This window comes from Onychostruthus taczanowskii, unplaced genomic scaffold, assembly GCF_017590055.1.
Source record: "Onychostruthus taczanowskii isolate IOZ18803 unplaced genomic scaffold, ASM1759005v1 scaffold91, whole genome shotgun sequence".
Taxonomy (NCBI): domain Eukaryota; kingdom Metazoa; phylum Chordata; class Aves; order Passeriformes; family Passeridae; genus Onychostruthus; species Onychostruthus taczanowskii.
Window position 1 is genome coordinate 2,527,124 of NW_024507105.1, and position 9,311 is coordinate 2,536,434.

Genomic DNA, 9,311 nt, shown 5'->3' on the forward strand with positions numbered 1-9,311 from the left:
GGCTGCCCCAGCTCAGATGGTGCTGGGGCTGTGGGTAGGGATGGAAAGCAGCTGTTTGGAGCATTATTCAGCCCTTTTTTGAATTCCCTGTAAAATCTGTGCTCAGATGGTGCTTGGCCTGTGAGTAGGGATGGAAAGCAGTTGTTTGAACCATCATTGAGTCCTTTTTTCACTCCCTGTAAGATCTGTGCTCAGATGGTTCTTGGCCTGTATTGAGTCCTTTTTTGAATTCCCTGTAAGATCTGTGCTCAGATGGTTCTTGGCCTGTGGGTAGGCATAAAAGCAGTTGTTTGGAGCATTTTTCAGTCCTTTTTTTGCATTCCTTATAAGATCTGTGCTCACATGGTGCTTGGTCTGTGAGCAGGCATGGAAAGCAGTTGTTTGGAGCATTTTTCAGTCCTTTTTTCACTCCCTGTAAGATCTGTGCTCAGATGGTTCTTGGTCTGTGGGTAGGCATGAAAAGCAGTTGTTTGGAGCATTTTTCAGTCCTTTTTGGCGTTGCTCTAACAAATGTGGTCACCCCAGCTCATCTTTCCCTCCTTCCAGAGCGAGAACTTTGTGCTCTAGCAGTGAAGGAGTCTCTTGCAGTGCACAGCAGAATCTCACAAGCAAAGACAACCCCCCGTGGCTCCTCGTGTTTACTCCAGCAAAGAATGAAGTGATTAAAGAGGCAGAACATACCTTTTCTCCCCAGGATGCACCAGAGAGGCACAGCTGAATAAATACTCTGTGTTTTTGCAGCCTGCTTGCCTGGGAGTTGAACTGCAGGTAGCAAAATCTCTGCCAAATGTAGAGATTGCCACACTCTGCAGCCACTGCCAAGCCCTCAGAGAGATTGATAAGGGCAAAGGCACATTCCTGTGTGAAAAACACCTTCACTCTCCTGTGCAAATGTAAAAAGTTTAATGAAGGACAATAGGAGACAGAAATAAAACAAAGATTATGGCTGGCTGTGTCTTTGCACTCAGCCAAGAGCTCACTAGTTATTTTGGAAACACCCTTTACATCCCATTCCTATGGCATCAGCCTGTGCCATATTCATAAACAATTAGGAATATTATCTCTTCCTTGGGTCTGCTTTTTTTAGAGCATGTGTATTTCTTGGCTGTGGTTTTAGTCCATTCTTATAATCACTTTTTGTTTTGGGCTTTGGTCTGTAGTTTTTACTGATGGTAAATGTTGATAGCTGACATTTCAGTAGAAGAGGCTTCATCATGTGTCCATTGCATGTTATCTTAATTATTTTAACACAAGCATACTTATATTAGCTATTTTATTACTGTTTAAATTTAGTTAAAAACAAAAAAAAATTATATTTTTATAGCAAAGTTACTTTAGCATTATACATATAATATTCATTTTAATATTCGTGAAAAGCCAATATTATAATATATATCTATAACACTTCTGTAATGGCCACTCTTTTTTCCTAAGAAAAAGGAAATTTCCTCATGTTTTGAGCTCATATCTCTGTGGAATGCAAAGAGACTCTCAGGGAACTGGAGGGTAAAGGGTGGATGCATGCTCACTGAGCTGGCAGGTTAAGGTGTGTGTGAGCAAAACTGTGTTCAATAAGAAGCACAGAAACCCATGGAAAGGGTTTTTACAACATCCACTCCTGGCATTGCAGCAATTTTTCTGTCTCTCCTTCACTTTCTCTGCCCATTTTGATAGACATTAGCAGAATTGGGATGATTTTTCTACTTAAAAAAGGAAAACAACAAAACAATCCCCTCAGCAAAAAGCAACCAAACAGAAAAACACGACATGAAAAAGACCTAAATATACAAACAAAAAAGCTGAAATAGACATGTTTCATTTTTTTCCAAAGAAAACCAGTATTGAATAGTTCTATTTTCATCTTTAACTGCTGAAGTGTGCTGAAATGCTTTGAACTTGAAAACAGAGTAACTCTGCTGTAATCCTTTGCTAAAATCCACAAAGAAAAGAAAGATATTTGTTTAAGATATCCTGCAAAAGGCGTGGGGAAGCTGCTGAAGGCTCCTGCTGTGTGGGGTCATGGGCTGCACTGACAGCCACTGACTGGGTGTGGTATTTGTGTTCCCCCCAGATGAGGGAAGGAATGATGAATCTGCCTCCATGTTCTCAGAAGGCTAATTTATTATTTTATACTATATGATATTAAAGAATACTATACTATACTAAAGAATAGAGAAAGGATACTTACAGAAGGCTAAAAAGATAATAATGAAAACTCATGACTCTCCAGAACCCTGACACAGCTTGGCCCTGATTAGCCAATAAGCCAAAACAATTCACATGAAACCAATGAAACAATCACCTGTGGGTGAACAATGTCCAAACACATTCCAAAGGAGCAAAACACAGGAGAAGCAAATCAGATAATTATTGTTTTCATTTTTCTCTGAGGCTTCTCAGATTCTCAGGAGAAGAATCCTGGGCAAAGGGATTTTTTCAGAGAATGTGAATGCCACATCTGGGGACCAAACTGAGGTTCTGGATTGATGGAAAAGCATCTAAAAGTCACTATTTTTCAGTGAGCCTAACTTGCTAACATGAGCTGGCTGAGTGAACACAGGGACCCTGTAACTGGGACAAATCCCAGCTTCCTCTGAAAGTTTCAAAGGGTTTTTTTTCTTCCTGTCAAATTCCAGACAGATGAAATTTCCTTGGCATAGAGAGACCTATTCCATCTCTCCTCTGAATCACAATAAATCACAGCTTGGAGGGTAACTGATCAAGAGTGTGGGAAGAGGACCTGGCTGTGTCCAGATGCAGCCTCATCTGCCCAGCAGCTTCCTTCCTCCTGTGGGTCCTGCCTCTGCTACTGCTCATTTTCTGGAAAATCCCAATTCCAATTTGATTCCAAAGCTCGGTGAGTCCAATTGATAAAAGTCCAATTGATAAAAGTCCAATTGATACTGTTGTTTGTGTGATAGTGTAAAGAGTGAGTACATTCCTCACGTCATAAATCATCTCAACCTGACCCCAATTAACTACAGACCCTGGATTTAATTCCTCTCAGTTCTCACCAGCCATAACAAATGAGGTCATTGTGTGTCAGTGAGACACTGGAGCAGACACCTCTGGGAACACCACAGGGATTCTGTCCAGTTGTGCTGCAGGAGACAGAAAGGATCATATCTTCTGTTCCTTTCCAGATAGCAGTCATGGCATTCCTGGCAGCATAGGTAAAGGATTTTCATGGGGATACAGGAAAACCACAGATCTGTGAGTTTTATTGAAATTTTATTGAAATTTTGCTCCCATAAGAGGTGATCTCTGACACCTGTGGCTGCCTGCATAAACCAAAATGATTCAGTTGTACCTTGTGCAAAAATCTAGCACCCTTGAGACTGGAGGGGTGATTGATCTGAAATCAAGCACATCTTGAGCTCAGATGTGCCTTGCTGGCACCTGAAGTGTCCTTCCCTCTTGCAGGCTCTTCCATTTCCCTGTGACACGTGGCAAAGACTGCATGGCACCTGTAAGAGACCGTGCCTCTGGTTTTCTTTTGGAAAATGCTCTCCTGCAGAGCTGATGGCCAACAGATTCCTCAGGTTTGAGGATTCTTCTGAACTGGTTCAGCACCACCAAGAAGGATCCAATGTTCTTTGGAAGAAGATCTTTTTGAGCTCAGTGTGATGCTAGAAATCAAAAAGTTGTGGAAAGAGTGCTGAACCCGTTGTTCCTGAGCTGAGATTTATGCCTTGGATTTGAACAGGAAAATCCAAATTACTCTTTCCTATAAATCACTTCTTTCACTATGTTGTTTTACCAATAATGTTTATCTTGTTCTTCAATGTTATCATAAAAGGGCAGTAACAATACAATAATGATGAATAATCTTAATTTCCTTCCCTAAGGAAGGCTAATCAGATCAGTTCACTAATGACAACCAGCATGAGAAATTAATGAACTCTTTTTGTTTCCAATTAAAACTACCTTCCTTTAACCCTGCTTTATACCACTGACTACTTCTCCGTTGAGTAATGCAGTTTTTATTTGTGAAACCTCATACTATTAAATGCAATGAGCTCATCCTTTTTCTTGGCATCACCTGCTCTTGATTCTGGCAGAGACACAAAGAAATTACAGCAGAGAGAAGACTGTAAAAAGAAAGAGAGATCATTTTTCTCTTAAAAATAGTCAAGTTGGCCCTGGCAACTGTGAAGGAAAGTGAAAATTCAAGCCCAGTTTTATATTTGAAATTATACACAGATTACTAATCCAACATTGTCACCCTTGCATTGTTTTCCATATGGTGAGTTATATTTTTCCTACATATCCATGTGTGTAAAAGATGTCAAAGCAACTGCAACTGGAAGAGATTTTTTTTTCATTTGGAAGCCACCTGGAACAATCACTGAGTCCAAGCACTTGACTTCAGGGCTGGGCAAAAGTTAGAGCATATTACTGAGAATATTATCAAGTGCATTACCATAAAAATTCAAGCACATTACTGAGAATATTATCAAGTGCATTATCATAAAAATTAGAGCATATTACTGAGAATATTATCAAGTGAAAGCTCTAGAAAGTTTCAGGCACAGCTTCCCCTCCAGCTATTCTCTCATCTTGGTACTGCCTGAGAAATTCTCACAGTGCACAAAGAAAAGGAGCTGTGATGTGTTAATTAGTGAGATAATGTGGGCCATGTTTAATCTCTTGCAGAAGATCAATACTGAGCAGACAAGGACTCCAGGTGCCCCAGTTCCCTCACCAGTGCTCTTCCAGCTCCCCACTTCCCACTTTGGCAAGGAGGGTAAATGCACATTGACCATTTTGATTTTTTCCTTGGTACCTGGTTATTTTAAATGACAAAATGTCTCTGAGACAAGGCCTGCTCTGAGCCAAGCACTGTGAGGGTCTGGTCTTCAATAATTTCTCATGGTGCTGCAGAATTCAAGGGGTAAATGGATGAGTTTCCACTGAGTTTGTTTCCCTTATGGCTTTCTTGGATTTTTAAAACAGCTCTGCCAGGATTGGGAAGCTTGGCTTTTTTTCAGAAATCTCATAAAGACAAAGGAAGAATTTCATTATTGCAGTTGAATTTTTTTCCATGCTTATTTATTTAATGTTCCAATAGTTGAAAATATCTCAGTGTGCACATGGAAGACTTCCTGGCTGGGCTGTGTGAAGGAGCCTGAGCATGCAGAGGATGGAAACCAGATTGACACTGGAACCCAGCAGTGTAAACAAGTCTTCAGTGCAGACAAGAACCCTTAAATCTCATAATGTGAAACAGATTCTAGTTGTGTCTGTGTTTTCTCCTGCAAATAAACCAGTGAGAGATGTGCCTGGAACGTTTTCCTGACACAGACAGCTTCTCACCTCATTATTTTATCCTTTTTTTAATAGATTTGGTTTTTATTGGGATGCTTTAAAGAAGTTTATAACTCAATCCAGCTAAATACAGGCGACTTGAAGACAGCAAGTAGCCTGACACAAGTCCATGCTGCCAGGACTTTTATACTTTGTGCCATTTTTAGGTATAATCAGAAAACAGAGTATTGGATTTTTGTATCCTTGAGTGAAGATTGGCTTCTTGAGCTACACTTTTCCCTAGAATGTCCTTTTCAATTAACTTCAGGCAGAAATTGTGGATAATTATTATGGAGAGTTATACTTCTATTCACTGGAAAAGAACTCCCAGTCCAGATTTGTAAGATTCCCTGACACTGGGACCAGGGGTCTGTCCTCCTCAGCTAAGAAATGTGCATAGAGCAATTAAATTAGATCTGATAGATTTTTTTTTTTTTTCGGGTCATCTCTCATGAAAGAAACAGAGAATGGAAAGTGTTGAATGTAGATATACAGAAAAGCATAGAAAGACAAAAATATAGATGAGAAAATAAGAAAGACTATATTTATATGATATAAAATATTTTCTATTATAACATATTATACAAAATATTCTATATAATATTAATATATATATAAAATGTATAAAATATCTAGACTATACAAATTATAGAAATAGAAATATATATGAAATGGAAAATATTTTATATTAAAACAGATAAAATATATAAATACATAATATATATAAATATATAGAAATATTTATATAAAATATATAAATATAGAATATAAAAGTAGATGGAAGTATAAAACTATTAAGATGTTTGTGGTGAATATTGAAAGGAAGAAACAATCCCTTTTCTTGGATTTTACAATCATCAACTTAACTGTGGCATTGCTGGGCTAACACTCACCTGGTGATCCATTCCTGGGTGTGGGGAATACTTCACACGTGGCATTTGGGTGACAAATTAACCTTGGGGATGAGTGTGGGCTATCATAAACTTTCAATGAACTGAAAATGTAAGGCTGTAAGAAAGCATGTCAATTCATGGGCCTGTTTCCTGCTCCAAAGTGTGACTGAGGGAGGCTTGAAAAAATATTTTTTTCTTTAATAAGGAAAGAGAAACACGAGTGAAAGCTCCATGGTATGAAGTCACCACGCTCTCTGTTACTCACTGCCATTATCTCTGCTGCAATCTGCTCCCAGAGGAGCTTCCAGCCAAGCCTGGGAGCTTATCCCTGTCTAAGAGTTATTGGAAAGAATAAAAATAACAATGGTGGTGTAGAGGGAGGGAGGGAACAGCGGTGTGAGAGTCTGGTGCTGGATGGAAATCCTTCCTGCACGCAGAACTAGAACAATGTGCCGTTGTGTGTGGGGATGGGGAGCCAACACCTGGAGCCAGAGCTGAGGGAGCTGCCCCATCATAACTCACAAATACAGCCTGAAAGGCAAGAGCCTGAGGTTGTTTCATCCAGGCAGACAAAGCCCTTCTGCTGTAAGCACTGAAAGAAAGTGGATTTCCTGTCCATCTGCCTGGAGGAGCTGTGTGGGTCCAGTAGGCTGAGCCCAGTAACTAATGCAGACATTCTTCTTGGAGCTCTGCACTTTCCCCAAGGGAAGGGAATTATCCAAAATATGAGATAGTGGCTGATGAAACTTCATATGAGCACTGCTAGAGGTGGGGGAAGAAAATGGGGTAATTGAAAAATGGTGTGTTCTATAAAATGCCCTGATTTGTTGTGTGTGCTTGTTTGCATGTCTAGGAAATCCTACAGGAAGCAGGATTTGTAAGCTTTGCTCATGTAGATTATGTCCCAGTCACAATCTCTGGCTGTGAAATGTTTGCTAAAGAGCTCTCTTGTTTCCAAGATTTATATTATATAAAATATTTATTTTATAATAAAATAATATAATAAACACCCAGACAGTGTGAACTGGAGGGTTTCACTCCTTATTTTTTACTATGAGTGTGGTGAGCCCTGGCACAGAGAAGTTGTGGATGCCACATCCCTGGAGACATTCAAGGCAACACTGGAGTGGTCTTGGGTTATCTTTGGAGTTTAAGTAGCTCCACTGACTGGAAAAATCCCTGGATTAAAGCTGTGGAATAGCCTGGAGGAGCTGAGGACTAACAACAGAGGAGTCATGGGATACAGAACCTGTAAAACAAATCAGGGCCTCTGCTCCACTGGCATCTGGCTAGATAAAGAGTCCATAAAGCCTCTGACTCTAAGGAAAGCACTTCTCTTGCTCTATTTAGAAGAGGCAGTACAGATATAAAGGGCTCCAGCACATATTTCTGTGTTTGTACAGATATCCCTGCTCCCTGTGGGCTCTTTGCACTGGCAAAGTCTCACTATGCTTCCTGGGCAACTCCTGCCAGACTCCTCTGATGCCATGGGCTGACTGTGCTCAGATTATTTATTGAGAATAAGGCATGGAAAACATTGCCAAACATCCCCAGGTAGCTTCCCTCTCTTATGTGAGGAGAATACAGCCTGATGAGTATTTCTGAGAAAAAGAATTGCAGCTCAAAGACTTTGCTCCCAGACTACAGGACTTCCCTGGGAGATTCTTGGCACCAGAGGTTCAGAGGTCAAATGCTTTGATGTCAGGAGTGAAATGTTTCTTCTCAAAACACTAAAATCTCAGAGTGAGCTGATGGTGAAATAAACTGCCTAAGCACAAGATCTCACAGGTGACTCATAGCTTATTTCTCAAAATTCAGAGCAAGAGCTGTTTAGGAGCTGTAATTATGGGTACAGACTGAGATCCCAATGATTGGTTTCTAAGTAAATTAGGATTCATTATGCTACCACTGACAGCTTCCTTGAAAAGGAAGATATATTAGCCTCTCCTCTGGGTGAGGAGCTGGTTTTGGTTTATGTTAGTAGCCAAGAGCCTGATAGTTTTCATCTCAAAAGAAGCTGCTCCTGCAAACTTTCTAACCACAGATAGACAGTGTTACATGGTTGAAGAGGTTACAAGGATAGAAGTAAAGAAGAACTCCTGCTCCATGGTGGTTTGTGTCCCAGGAGAAGAGGGTAGGAGATCTGAGCACCAGAGCTCTTCACAAAATACAGCTTGCTTTAGTCTTTGCCAAGAGTTTAGTCAGAAGTCTAATCAGAAGCAGCAAGGTTCAAGAAGGAAAGCCAAAAACATTTTGTGTTCTTAAAGATACAGTAAACTTCTTCTCATCTGTGCATGGGCAATTTTTCTAGCCAACTAGTTTTATGTCAGCTGAATGGTGAGATTATTGACCTGTTTCTAACATTGGGTTTGTTAACCAAAATAATGGTGTTCTGCCATTGTCCACCCTTCTCAGTGCTGAAAAAACTGGGATTTGACCATAACTCCCTGTCTGTGCCACCTTCCATTTAAATATCTACCACAAGGAAGATATTTGAGGGAATTTTTACCTTATCATAAAGATCTGAAGAGACAGGGGTAGGTCTAGCTCAGAGAGAGAACACGCATACCCCTAAATGTTGTAACTGATTATATGGTAGGTATTATATTCACAGAATTTACATGAGGCCCTATGTGAGACAGCCCTGATGCTGTTTTCTTATTTTCTTTTTTTTCAGGGGCAGGAGAGTTGGCATTTTGTTTCATGTAACTTGTTTTTGGATAAAGTGGATAAGAGCAAGTAGTGCAGTATGAGAAACCAGACACCAACCTAATTCACTTTCTCAGTGCTGCTTAAACTGCTCAAGTTTCTTTAGTTTAAAATAATTTAGTTTTAAAAAATATTCTTTTAAATTGGTTTTGCACAAATATTTACTCTAAACTGTTGATCTTTTTCATCCATCAATCAGAGCTTGGAAAGGTTGAGCAGGAATGTAATGTGTGTTTTTTCTTAGTAGATACAGTAAGCAGCTCTTTGAAAAGAATACAGCATCCTTGTTTTTTAAGAAAATTGATATTTATAAATTTTGAGGTCTTTTAAAAGTGGAATTAGTACTAACAGCTTTATAAACATATAATCCAGATATACAAATTTTTACCCAGCATATCTACA